Raw genomic sequence first — 12,821 nt, 5'->3', positions numbered from 1 at the left:
AATGAGCCACATTATTTGGCATTCTTGTGTTATCCTGTGTTATCATCCCTCCTGGGTTATCATCCCTCCTGGGTTATCATCCCTCCTGGGTTATCATCCCTCCTGGGTTATCAACCCTCCTGAGTTATCAACCCTCCTGGGTTATAATCCCTCCTGGGTTATCAACCCTCCTGGGTTATAATCCCTCCTGGGTTATCATCCCTCCTGGGTTATCAACCCTCCTGGGTTATCAACCCTCCTGGGTTATAATCCCTCCTGGGTTATCAACCCTCCTGGGTTATAATCCCTCCTGGGTTATCATCCCTCCTGGGTTATCATCCCTCCTGGGTTATCAACCCTCCTGGGTTATCATCCCTCCTGGGTTATCAACCCTCCTGGGTTATCATCCCTCCTGGGTTATCATCCCTCCTGGGTTATCAACCCTCCTGGGTTATCATCCCTCCTGGGTTATCAACCCTCCTGGGTTATGATCCCTCCTGGGTTATCATCCCTCCTGGGTTATCAACCCTCCTGGGTTATCAACCCTCCTGGGTTATCATCCCTCCTGGGTTATCAACCCTCCTGGGTTATAATCCTTCCTGGGTTATCAACCCTCCTGGGTTAAAATTCCTCCTGTTCTTTCAACCCTCCTGGGTTATAGTCCCTCCTGGGTTACCAACCCTACTGGGTTATAATTCCTCCTGGGTTATCAACCCTCCTGGGTTATAATTCCTCCTGTTCTTTCAACCCTCCTGGGTTATAATCCCTCCTGGGTTATCATCCCTCCTGGGTTATCAACCCTCCTGGGTTATCAACCCTCCTGGGTTATCATCCCTCCTGGGTTATTAACCCTCCTTGGTTATAATCCTTCCTGGGTTATCAACCCTCCTGGATTATAATCCCTCCTGGGTTATCAACGCTTCTGGGTTATAATTCCTCCTGTTCTTTCAACCCTCCTGGGTTATAGTCCCTCCTGGGTTACCAACCCTCCTGGGTTATAATCCCTCCTGGGTTATCAACCCTACTGGGTTATCAACCCTCCTGGGTTATCAACCCTCCTGGGTTATAATCCCCCCTGGGCTATCCATCCTCCTGGGTTACCATCCCTCCTGGGCTATCATCCCTCCTGGATTATCATACCTCCCGACTTATCAACCCTCCTGCGTTATAATGCCCCCTGGGTTATCAACCCTCCTGGATTATAATCCCTCCTGGGTTATCAACCTTCCTGGGTTATCGACTCTCCTGGGTTATAATCCCCCCTGGGTTATGAATCCTCCTGGGTTATAATCCCTCCTGGGTTATCAACCCTCATGAGTTATAATCCCCCCTGGGTTATGAACCCTCCTGTGTTATAATCCCCCCTGGGTTATCAACCCTCCTGGGTTATCATTCCTCCTGGATTATCAACCCTCCTGGGTTATCATTCCTCCTGGGTTATCATCCCTCCTGGGTTATCAACCCTCCTGGATTATCAACCATCCTGAGTTATCATTCCTCCTGGGTTATCATCCCTCCTGGGTTATCAACCCTCCTGGGTTATCATTCCTCCTGGGTTATCATTCCTCCTGGGTTATCATTTCTCCTGGGTTATCATCCCTCCTGGGTTATCAACCCTCCTGGATTATCAACCCTCCTGGGTTATCATTCCTCCTGGGTTATCAGCCCTCCTGGGTTATCAACCCTCCTGGGTTATCATTCCTCCTGGGTTATCATCCCTCCTGGGTTATCAACCCTCCTGGATTATCAACCCTCCTGGGTTATCATTCCTCCTGGGTTATCAACCCTCCTGGGTTATCAACCCCCTGGGTTATCATTCCTCCTGGGTTATCAACCCTCCTGGGTTATCTACCCTCCTGGGTTATCATTCCTCCTGGGTTATCATTTCTCCTGGGTTATCATCCCTCCTGGGTTATCAACCCTCCTGGGTTATCATTCCTCCTGGGTTATCATTCCTCCTGGGTTATCATCCCTCCTGGGTTATCAACCCTCCTGGGTTATCATTCCTCCTTTGTTATCAACCCTCCTGGGTTATCAATCCTTAGTTAATAATTCGAAGAAAATAATTTTCAGTGATAGATTCTTTCACGTGTATCTCCGTGTTAACTCAGCTGTTTGTGTGTACACGGCTTTTCGTGTGATGGTACGTGTGTACCATCACAGCTTACGTGTGTACCATCACAACTTACGTGTGGTTGCATTTGGTTTGCGTGTGAATAGAGCCTGTATGTGTAAACAGATTGTGTATGTACACAGCTGGTGTGTATGTGTGCACAGCTTGTGTATGTGTAAGGACGGCAGTAGCAGCTCGTGTGTCTGCGGGTAAATAATGACATCTATGTTGTAGAGGCGGTCGCTTGTTGAGCAACACTGAAGATAGAGTTACACCACAGAGGGCTGAGAGGAGAGGCTCTGGTAGGCCTAGGGATACACTGACGAGACTTGTAGCACTTTTCAAGGTCTAAATTTTAGATCTAGAGTGATACCTATGCACTGATCCAGACTTTTATTAAGGGAACATTTCTTCACCCTATGGATCTTTTGGATTGTGAGATATGGGTGGAAAACTGCTATGTAAACAGAATTGAAAGAGTAGACAAATCACGTAGACGAGAAGGAGTCTATGTGAAAGATATATTTTACTGTATAGAAATGTTGAATTTATCACATAAAACAGTAGACGTACTATTTATTAACACGGAGAACAGGATTCTAGCAGTTAATCTTGTTTTTGAGTTACATTCAGCAACGTCTGAGAAATTCATTGTGGAAGAAAAACAGCTGTCTTGAAAATCTTGAAAATTCTACACAAAATATTATCCTCCTTGGATATTTCAACCTCCCAAATGGGAAATGGAAGAAGGTAAATAGCGGTATGGGCCACTTACCTTTTATATCCTACCTCTCTCCCCCCTCCCATCCTTTTCCAAGATTTCTATCCTCACCCATCCTTCTTCCTTACCCATCATACCAAAGCTCTGGTCATAAGAAGAAGAAGAATAGCGGTATACTAGAATACCATAAAAAACACTGTAGCTTATCAGACACATACCAGAGAGCTAATGAATCTTTCTGAAAAGCTTGCTTTAAATCAACAGATAGCAGAACCTACAAGAAAATACACTAGATCTGATCTTCACAAACAATCAGGAACTAATGAGAGATATTTGAATCTCATATATAATATATTCTGTTTACAGCCTCATAGAAGCACGAACTAGTATGAATTCAGGAGCAGAGAACTCCCGAGATAGTCATTAAGAAGGAACTTTAAGTAAACTTTACTTCGATGTTTGGAGAAATAAGTGGGAAAATAAATTTTGAACTATGTGACATTATCTGGAAAATAACAGAAAGACACAATACCGTGACGGGAACAATACACAAATTACCCGCATACAGGAGGGAGGAGCTTACGACGACGTTTCTGTCCGATTTTGACCATTTACAAAGTCACATTGTGATAGTGTGACTTTGTGAACGGTCCAAGTCGGACCGAAACGTCCTCCTTCCTATGTGTGGGTTATTCGTGTACCTGGAAAAGAATCACCGATATACAGCAGAAACCTAAATATTCATACCAGACGAGAAAGCACAAACGGAACCAAGAAAACGTCCAAGAAAATGAAAAAAAATCTAAATATTCCTGTGGAAATAACGCATTACTCAGGGGCGGTTCCTCCACTAATGACGAAAAGGAGAAAGAAAGCTTAAGTGACCAGAAATTACTCCATGTTCAGTAATCCACTAAACGATAAAAGTGAGGAGAAACGGAAATTTTCATTACTTCAGCCTAAACTACAAATCATATACCTGATATGAGCACAGATAACAAAGAACTTCAAAGAGTAATACAAAACATGACCATTAATGCAGCACTTGAGGCAGTTTTCCCTGAGATACGTTTATTGTCTTCTCTGAGGATGAGGGTGGTACCTCCCTATATATATATATATATATATATATATATATATATATATATATATATATATATATATATATATATATATATATATATATATATATATATATATATATATATATATATATATATATATATATATATATATATATATGCAAAACAACCACTCTGAAAGAATACAGAAATTCCAAGCGCTTTCGTGACTACTCACATTATCAAGGAACTATGAAAGTGAAGCATCCAAGGAAGCTATATAAGGGGTCGGCCAGCACCTCACTATCAGATCCCACAACGGTTAAACACGTGACGCACGGCGAGCCAACTTGGATAGGTCCTTTGCAAAACTCACCCCCAAGCTATTTATTTGTCCAGTGTACTATTAAATTCTTCCCAAATTCTATTAATTATAAATGGATCTAATTTATATAAACCAAAGGAAATATTCATATTATTGTCAAAACTGCTTTTTATGAAACAAGATTCAATTATATTCCTGTCGACCATGGACTTGCTTGATACTACTTTCTCAACTTTTTGAAAATCAATTGGATGGTTAAAATCTCTTACATGAATAAATAGAGCATTGGAATCTTGTCCAGTTCTAATGCTGTTGTTTTAATCTTAGTTCGAGATTTTTACCAGTTTGACCGTAATAAACTTTATCGCAAATTTTACAAGGAATCTTATAGACACATCCATCAGCATTTTGGGGGGAATTCTTAATCAAAAGTTTTTTTACTGTATCAAGATTTTTGAATACAACTTTAATATTAAAAGTCTTAAGAAGAGAAGGCATATCAACCAAGTTTTCATGGTAAGGGAGAACCAACATATTTTTAGTTGAATAAGGCTGGTTGCCCTTTTTTGGATTATAAAAAGTGTTCCTAGCAACTTTAAAAGATTTATCAATTACATTTCTTGGGTATTTTAAATCATTACCTATTTCATAAATTTTGGATATTTCCTCATCTATGAACTCAGGACTACAAATTCGTAAAGCTCTCAAAAACATGAAAACTTGGTTGATATGCCTTCTCTTCTTAAGACTTTTAATATTAAAGTTGTATTCAAAAATCTTGATACAATAAAAAAACTTTTGATTAAGAATTCCCCCCAAAATGCTGATGTATGTGTCTATAAGATTCCTTGTAAAATTTGCGATAAAGTTTATTACGGTCAAACTGGTAAAAATCTCGAACTAAGATTAAAACAACATAAATATAGCATTAGAACTGGACAAGATTCCAATGCTCTATTTATTCATGTAAGAGATTTTAACCATCCAATTGATTTTCAAAAAGTTGAGAAAGTAGTATCAAGCAAGTCCATGGTCGACAGGAATATAATTGAATCTTGTTTCATAAAAAGCAGTTTTGACAATAATATGAATATTTCCTTTGGTTTATATAAATTAGATCCATTTATAATTAATAGAATTTGGGAAGAATTTAATAGTACACTGGACAAATAAATAGCTTGGGGGTGAGTTTTGCAAAGGACCTATCCAAGTTGGCTCGCCGTGCGTCACGTGTTTAACCGTTGTGGGATCTGATAGTGAGGTGCTGGCCGACCCCTTATATAGCTTCCTTGGATGCTTCACTTTCATAGTTCCTTGATAATGTGAGTAGTCACGAAAGCGCTTGGAATTTCTCTATTCTTTCAGAGTGGTTGTTTTGCATATTTTGAAATCACCTGTTTCCTGTGATCTTATTGCATATATAGATATATATATATATATATATATATATATATATATATATATATATATATATATATATATATATATATATATATATATATATATATATATATATATATATATATATATATGGTGTTTCACTCGTAGGAGGCCCCGAGTTATCGTTTATTGCAGACATACTATACAGACAAGACAGTTGCAACTACGTGAGTACCAACTCGGGGCCTCCTACGAGTGAAATACCCTGTATATATGAGCCTAAAATATTACTAGTACGAGCACTCAGTATCTTGTGCAGAAAGATCATAGATCTAGGTGAAACACTTGAGGCCTTAAAATGTGCATACGCAGCTCCTCTCCATGAAGAAGGTATTAGAATACTGGCAAAAAAGTTACAGACCATTAGCATCATAACAGTCAGTGAATGGGTGAATTAGATGCCACGTTATAAACATTAATAAGAAGGATGACCTACACCACCCGAGCCAACATGGATTTTGAGCAGGAAGAATCATATTTGTCACAGCTACTGAACCATTATGACAAAATCATGGAGACGCTGGAAGAAAATCAAACTGGACATTAAGTCTACTTGGATTTCTCGTAGATTTTGACAATGTGATCATTGAGTGATAGTGCTTAAAATTAAATCAATAGGAAAACCCGAGCAGCGCTGTATGACCCTTGTGTTTTTAGCGCTTGATTTTGATGATCACAATAATAATAATAATAATAATAATAATAATAATAAGAAGAAGAAGAAGAAGAAGAAGAAGAAGAAGAAGAAGAAGAAGAAGAAGAAGAAGAAGAAGAAGAAGAAGAAGAAGAAGAAGAAGAAGAAGAAGAAAAAAAAGAAGAAGAAGAAAAAGAAGAAGAATAGGTATAACCAAAAAATTAGGCAATTAGATATTAAATTTTATTTACAACAGGCAGTTGTAAATAAAATCTGGTCTCAGTAGTTAAACGAGCTCAGTAATCCAAACCACGTTCCTGGAGCTTTTCCTGTCTCTCATCTGTGAGGGAAAAGCATATAATTCTTCCTTCCTTAAGTTTATTTCCAGAATTTAAGCAGCTGCAGCCCCAGTTGCCAGGCCCAGAATGATCCTAAGCAGCGCTGTCTGTTGGCCATATCTGGAGTTGAAGTTGTCTCCCAGACTTTCTGATAGAGGTTATGCTGTTGATTCTTTGTAGAACTGTCATCACCTGGTATCTGTTGCCAGAGACATTCCTGAACAAACACAACTAATCTCTCCACATCATTACTCGTGAAATCATCGGGAGACGATACCTCTAGGAAAACTGCACGTATCCTGAAGACAAAGAAGATGAAAAGTGAGGTAAGCCATTTCACCCTCAACTCCTCCCCAGACTAGGTAAGGGTAATCAAACAACGAACTTGTTCTTCGATGTTTGGATTGTTTATTTTGTTCAGTTAATGACGAGAGCCAGTAAGTATTAGAGTACTTTATATTTTATCCACACAATAAGGTCCTCTTCAGAAGACTGAGAGCAAGAGTAATATCACTGCCTAGTGTTGTATTTACTGACGTCTTGTTATCATTATTATTAATGTTATATACAAAATTTTATTATGATTGTTGTTGTTATTATTGTAGCTACTGACAAGTATGACAACACAAACACAAATTGCAGAACAATCTTTAATTTTGGGCAATGTTTCGCTCTGTGTAGAGCTTTATAAAGCTTGGTTTACAGCTTGAGTCTCTATTTCAAGGGTATATACACGCCATGAGGTGTATGTCTTTCAGTGTATATTCACTTAGAGACTGTGTATTCACTCAATGCATATTCTCTCAGTGTATATTCACTGAGAGACAGTGTAAATTCCTTTTCCTTAAGATGGTTAAGTAGTCCTGACTGATAGCCAACAGATGATATTCACTCTCAGTGTTACTCGTGCAGCGAGATAGGCTCTGCAGCCCATAAACCAGCCTATATCTTTTTTCTTTAAACGTAAACGATTGTACATTAATTTTTTCCCCATTTTTCTCGGCCAGGGTGGAACTTACATTCCCGAGTTCTCAAAGGTTTTATACTGAATAGATGAAGACAGTTAGGTAGTGTGTAACAAGCGGACGGAGGATCAAGTCCCCATCACAACCTGAAGTAAATAATCTACACGGGTTTATCTTACATAAAAGTATAATAAAAATCCTCTGTGAAGGAGTGAAATTTATTTTCCTGAATTTTAAAAGATTATTTCACCAAAAAAATCAGTGCAAGTAAGCCAGACGATTTAAGGACAAGACTTTATTATTTTTTTCCCCTGGGTTACTAACCCTTCAGGTCAATAAACATTATAAAATCCTGTAAAAGGACAAAAAGGCACAATACCGTGACTGGAACAATACACAAACAAGCCGCACATAGGAGAGAAGAACATACGACGACGTTTCGGTCCGACTTGGATTATTTACAAGTCACTCTAACACACGAAGGTGTATTAGAGGCAAAAGAGCGTTTAACTTGCTTCACAAAATGGAGCATTCTAAAGTTTGCAGAGCATTTTGTACTGAGAGGTGTAAATCCCTCAGTGAATAGATGTAGAATTTTTTTTGTAATCCCTACTTTAGGGATTTAAGTATCCTTGACTGGTGATTTATAGGTGATATGCAGTCTTAATGACCCTTGTGTAGTCGATATGTCTTGACCATAATAAATCAATCTGATGCACGAGGTCAGATAAAAATTATGAATTATATATAACCCAAACGTATTCCTGTTGCTCATTTAACGTTTTCCTGTTTCCTCTTTTTACGTACTCCTGTTTTTTGTGCGTATTCCTGTTGTCCTTTAAACGTATTCTTGTTACCCCTTTAACGTATTCCTGTTGCCCCTTTAACGTATTCTTGTTACTCCTTTAACGTACTCCTGTTGCCCCTTTAACGTATTCCTGTTGCACTTTTAAGTGCTTAGTTCCTGGGCATTTTGTGTACCCATATGCTATGTGCTACCCTCCACTGAATGACTATAGGGATGTACAGTAAACTAGCTCCGTCCACTGGATAATTATAGTGTGCATAATTTACTAGCCGCTACCGTCCGTAAGATGGTTTTGGGATGTATAACATGCTAGCCACTACCCTCCACAGGATGGTTATGTGGCGCAGATGGATAATGCGTGCACAATAGACCATCTTCTACCTTCCAGAGGATGGATATGGGGTGCAAGTTTAACCTACCCTAAACTAGATAATCCAGTCCGCAGGAGAGATATGATAATAGACTAACCGCTGCCCTTCCCTGGATGGATGTAGAGTCCATAATAAACTAGCCGCTACCGTCCACTAAATGGGTATATGGAGCATAAAAATCTAGCCGCTACCGTCCATTGGATATATATATATATATATATATATATATATATATATATATATATATATATATATATATATATATATATATATATATATATAATTTGCATTAGAAATTAGCCTCTTTGGCAACAAAGTCTGTTCCCGAGTCGGTAGTCAGTGATCCTACAGTCTCCGGGGTGACATCAATAAGGAATGAGACACAGAGCGGCAGTACCATGGCCAAGCGAAACCAAACGCTGCATAGCAGGAATAGCTTTGTATCCCCGATGGTGTTGCATGACCGTCTTGCTTGAGTTGTGAGGGACCAGCCAAGATATTTCCTGCCACCACTACCAGCTTCTTAGACCCGAACTACGGTGAACCTGCTCACCCCTTACCCTCAAACCGCTAATTAAAACTTGAGAACGAGTCAGAAAAGGTATTAATGGTAGCCATTAGAGGGAAATGAGCTATGGTCCACACTTCGCTTCGTAAAATGAACCGACTGTGCTGGGTGTTTCAAGGAGAGGGAGAGATCGAATGACTTTTAAAAATCTTCCAACAGCTGTCTAGGCTAATTTGCATTTGCCTTAGTCATTTTAAAAGCATTTCACTGTAAGCTTCGTGATGGATAATGAGTGTTTGGTTTATTTTGTAGAGGACAAGTGTGGCGTATTGTGTGGCTGTCGCCAGGAAATTCTGCGCTATGTTACGTTGCTCAAGTTGAGAATAATATCCTTAGTGTGACTTACGTTAACTTAACGATACAGTTTTTTGTGGCAGGCGGGAGAGACGGAGGGCGAGAGAGAAGGGTGTCAAGAAAATATGACAAGAAAACGTAGCATTTTTACGAATTTCTAGAGTGTATTTCGTGTGATGAGAAGTTTACTAATAGATTTTTAATAAAGTTACAATAACTTGACAGAAAAAAATCACAAGTCTACAAATCAGAAGGAAACGTGGACTGCGTTTCGGTCTTTCTGGGACCATTATCAAGTCCAGGAAGGACCGAAACGCCACCCAGTTTTCCCTGCAAATTTTTCTGCGATGATATCTGCTAAAATATACATGTTGTTTACAAATAAAACAAATACGTTAAATATATTTTACTAGACAAATATCGCGTCAAAAAATTTTGTTTACATACAGAAAAAACAGAAAGATAAACCAGAGGTTTAGCCGGTCCTTCAACTGACATTTTTGACAGAGTCCAGCAATTAACGAACAGGACTTCCACCTCTCTTTCCACTGAATTACCCACACGGGTTTAGCCCTTCTCATTGAACATGGATACCTCTTAATATTATGTCCAGTTAAATAGATGCTGTCGATTCTCATGTTACGTTATCAATAGACGTTAATATTTTGTGACAAATTGACATCTATTGCCTTTTTTTTTGGGGGGGGGGGGATGTGTTTCTATGTAATTTAAACTATGTGTAATAATTGCACTTATATGTACCTGTGCCTAAATAAATTTACTTAATTCGCTTTTTTGTAGGTGTAATTCAGTGGGAAACAGGAAAGAGTCATGCCTATCCTCTGCAGCGTAATGGTGGCTAGTTTACTTTTCGCTCCGTATACGCCCAGTGAGAGGTACCCTCTTGTTTACTATATATAAGAACATAAGAATGCTGGAACACTGCAGAAGGCCTACTGGCCCATAAAAGTCCTTATCAAAACCACCACTACCTAAAGCTACCCAAGAATTTGCACCTCCATATTAATCATGTGTTCAGGAGGACTAGAACTGACGGATCCAAGAAAATTAGTGAAGAAAAGATAAAGTGCTTGGTAAGCCTTTCCTGCGCCAACATTTCGCTCTGTGTAGAGCTGTATCAAGCCATGATGTAGCTGGATGAAACTCCAGACAGGGCGAAACGTTGTCAGAATAAAAGTTTGTTTTTCAGTTGTTCGTACGTTAATTGTGAAAGTTTTAAAATAGAAACTGTAACTTTTTCTCTTCAAGGTAAGTTGTGACAGCGACAGCCAACGTGTTGTATATTTTCAAGGCTACGAACAGGAATTAAGCCAAATACTTCCCAACAATCTTTCTGATTAGGGCAATAATTTGCTCTCTCTTCTACCAGCTCACTATCAATGCTAATACTGTTACTTCTACTACTAATACTACTACTGCTACTACTTTTACTACTACTACTACTGTTACTACTGCTGCTATTATTTACACTACTTACCCCCCCGTTACCACTACTGCTACAACGACTACTACTACTTCTGTTACTACTACTACTACTACTACTACTACTACTACTACTACTACTACTACTACTACTACTATCACTCTCTTCCTTTCTGCCTCCCCTAGAGTATTCTGGTATTCTCTATTTTCTTCGCCTTAATTGTGACTTGACAATTGTCCAGAACGAACCGAAAACTCGTCATATTTTATTTCTTTAAAATACGGGTAATTTGTGAATATCTTTCTGTCTTAAAAGAAAAAAAAAATTCTCAGTGTCCTTAGAGTGAGTCTTGTGGTTCACAATCCCTTCAGAGGTGTGTTGATGTTGATGTTGATGTTGATGAAGGGATCTTGATAAAAGTAATGAGAGCTACCTTTTCCATGAATATAAATACAAGGAAAAGTAATAATAATAATAATAATGATAATAATAATTGAGGAAATTGTCTAATCAGAGCACCTTCAGAGTATATTTTTTTATTATTATTAGTAGTAGTAGTATCAGTATTAGTAGCAGTAGATGTAGTTTTATATTATTATTATTATTATTATTATTATTATTATTATTATTATTATTATTATGGGGTTTTGGTAAACCTGTACGGGTGATACAACACCGCCTTCAGATCATAACTACGCTCCATAAGAGCGTTTAAGTAAGATATTTCAACTATTTCAAAGAGTAATCCAGTCACTGTTGATACGAGGCTCTAGGTATCACATTCTCTCTCTCTCTCTCTCTCTCTCTCTCTCTCTCTCTCTCTCTCTCTCTCTCTCTCTCTCTCTCTCTCTCTCTTTCTCTCTCTTATCATATGATATTAAAACGAACTTACTAATTATTGTTTTAACTGTAATATAATATAGTACTCCTTAGTTTTAATATAGTTTAATATAGAAGGCTTTAGTTTTTGTGTAGCAAGACTGTGGCTAAGAAGACGGCTCTGATATCTGATATTCTTCTCTCCTCCCCAGGTTCGTTAACCCGGGTGGTTAACACTGGATGGTTAACTCTAAATAATCAACTTTGTATAGCTATCCCCTGGTTGTTAACCCTGGATAATTAACCTTGAATAGTTAACCCGGGATACCTATCTCCAGTTGGATAACCCTTGATCGTTAGCCCCCATAAGTAACCCTCGATTATTAACCCTGAATTGTTAACCCCAGAGAGGTATCCTTGTATAGTTAACCCTGTACACTTAATCTTGGATAGTTAACCCCGGATAGTTAACCCAGCATAGTAAACCAAGTATAGATAACCAGGATAGTTAACTCTATCTGCTTAACAAAGACAGCCAAGAAGTGTGTTTCTCAGGGATATCATAAACCCGACCTGGAAAGGAGAATGAATTAGGTTTAAACCAAAGAGGAGAATAATTGCTCCAATTACTTTGATCAAGATCCCTGAACAAGCATCAAAGCAGCCTTTTTTTATTATTGATTATCATCAATTAATAAATTCCCTGGTGAACGAAACGTCTTCTCAATAAAATGCATATTCTAAATATTTAGGCGAAATTAAAAAGAAAGTCAAAATACTGTGGCTGGATTTTGTGGATCGTTCAACACCTGGAGAATGGGAGGTAATCAGGTTTGATTCGAGGAAAAGGAGAGCAGGTCGGGTTTTTCCTGAATCACGAGCACTTTCACCAGCATCAAGTTCTCCTTTGATATACCTTTACTTTTGATGAGTTCCGAGAG

General features: G+C 38.5%; 2 protein-coding genes across 2 annotated transcripts in view; one reads left to right on the top strand and one right to left on the bottom strand.

Annotated features, from left to right (window-relative positions):
- LOC128701861 (homeobox protein Hox-A2-like) overlaps positions 1–12,821 on the bottom strand; it is a 51,309-nt gene that overhangs the window by 36,223 nt on the left and 2,265 nt on the right. The gene's annotated exons all lie outside the window — the stretch shown is intronic.
- The window catches only part of LOC128701862 (molt-inhibiting hormone), a 24,331-nt gene continuing 18,341 nt past the window's right edge, over positions 6,832–12,821 (top strand). The window contains exon 1 of the mRNA XM_053795815.2: positions 6,832–6,937. The gene's annotated coding sequence lies outside the window, so the exon portion shown is untranslated. The remainder of the gene's footprint in view (positions 6,938–12,821) is intronic.

This window comes from Cherax quadricarinatus, chromosome 69 (assembly GCF_038502225.1).
Source record: "Cherax quadricarinatus isolate ZL_2023a chromosome 69, ASM3850222v1, whole genome shotgun sequence".
NCBI lineage: Eukaryota > Metazoa > Arthropoda > Malacostraca > Decapoda > Parastacidae > Cherax > Cherax quadricarinatus.
This window is presented reverse-complemented; position numbering and strand designations above follow the sequence as displayed.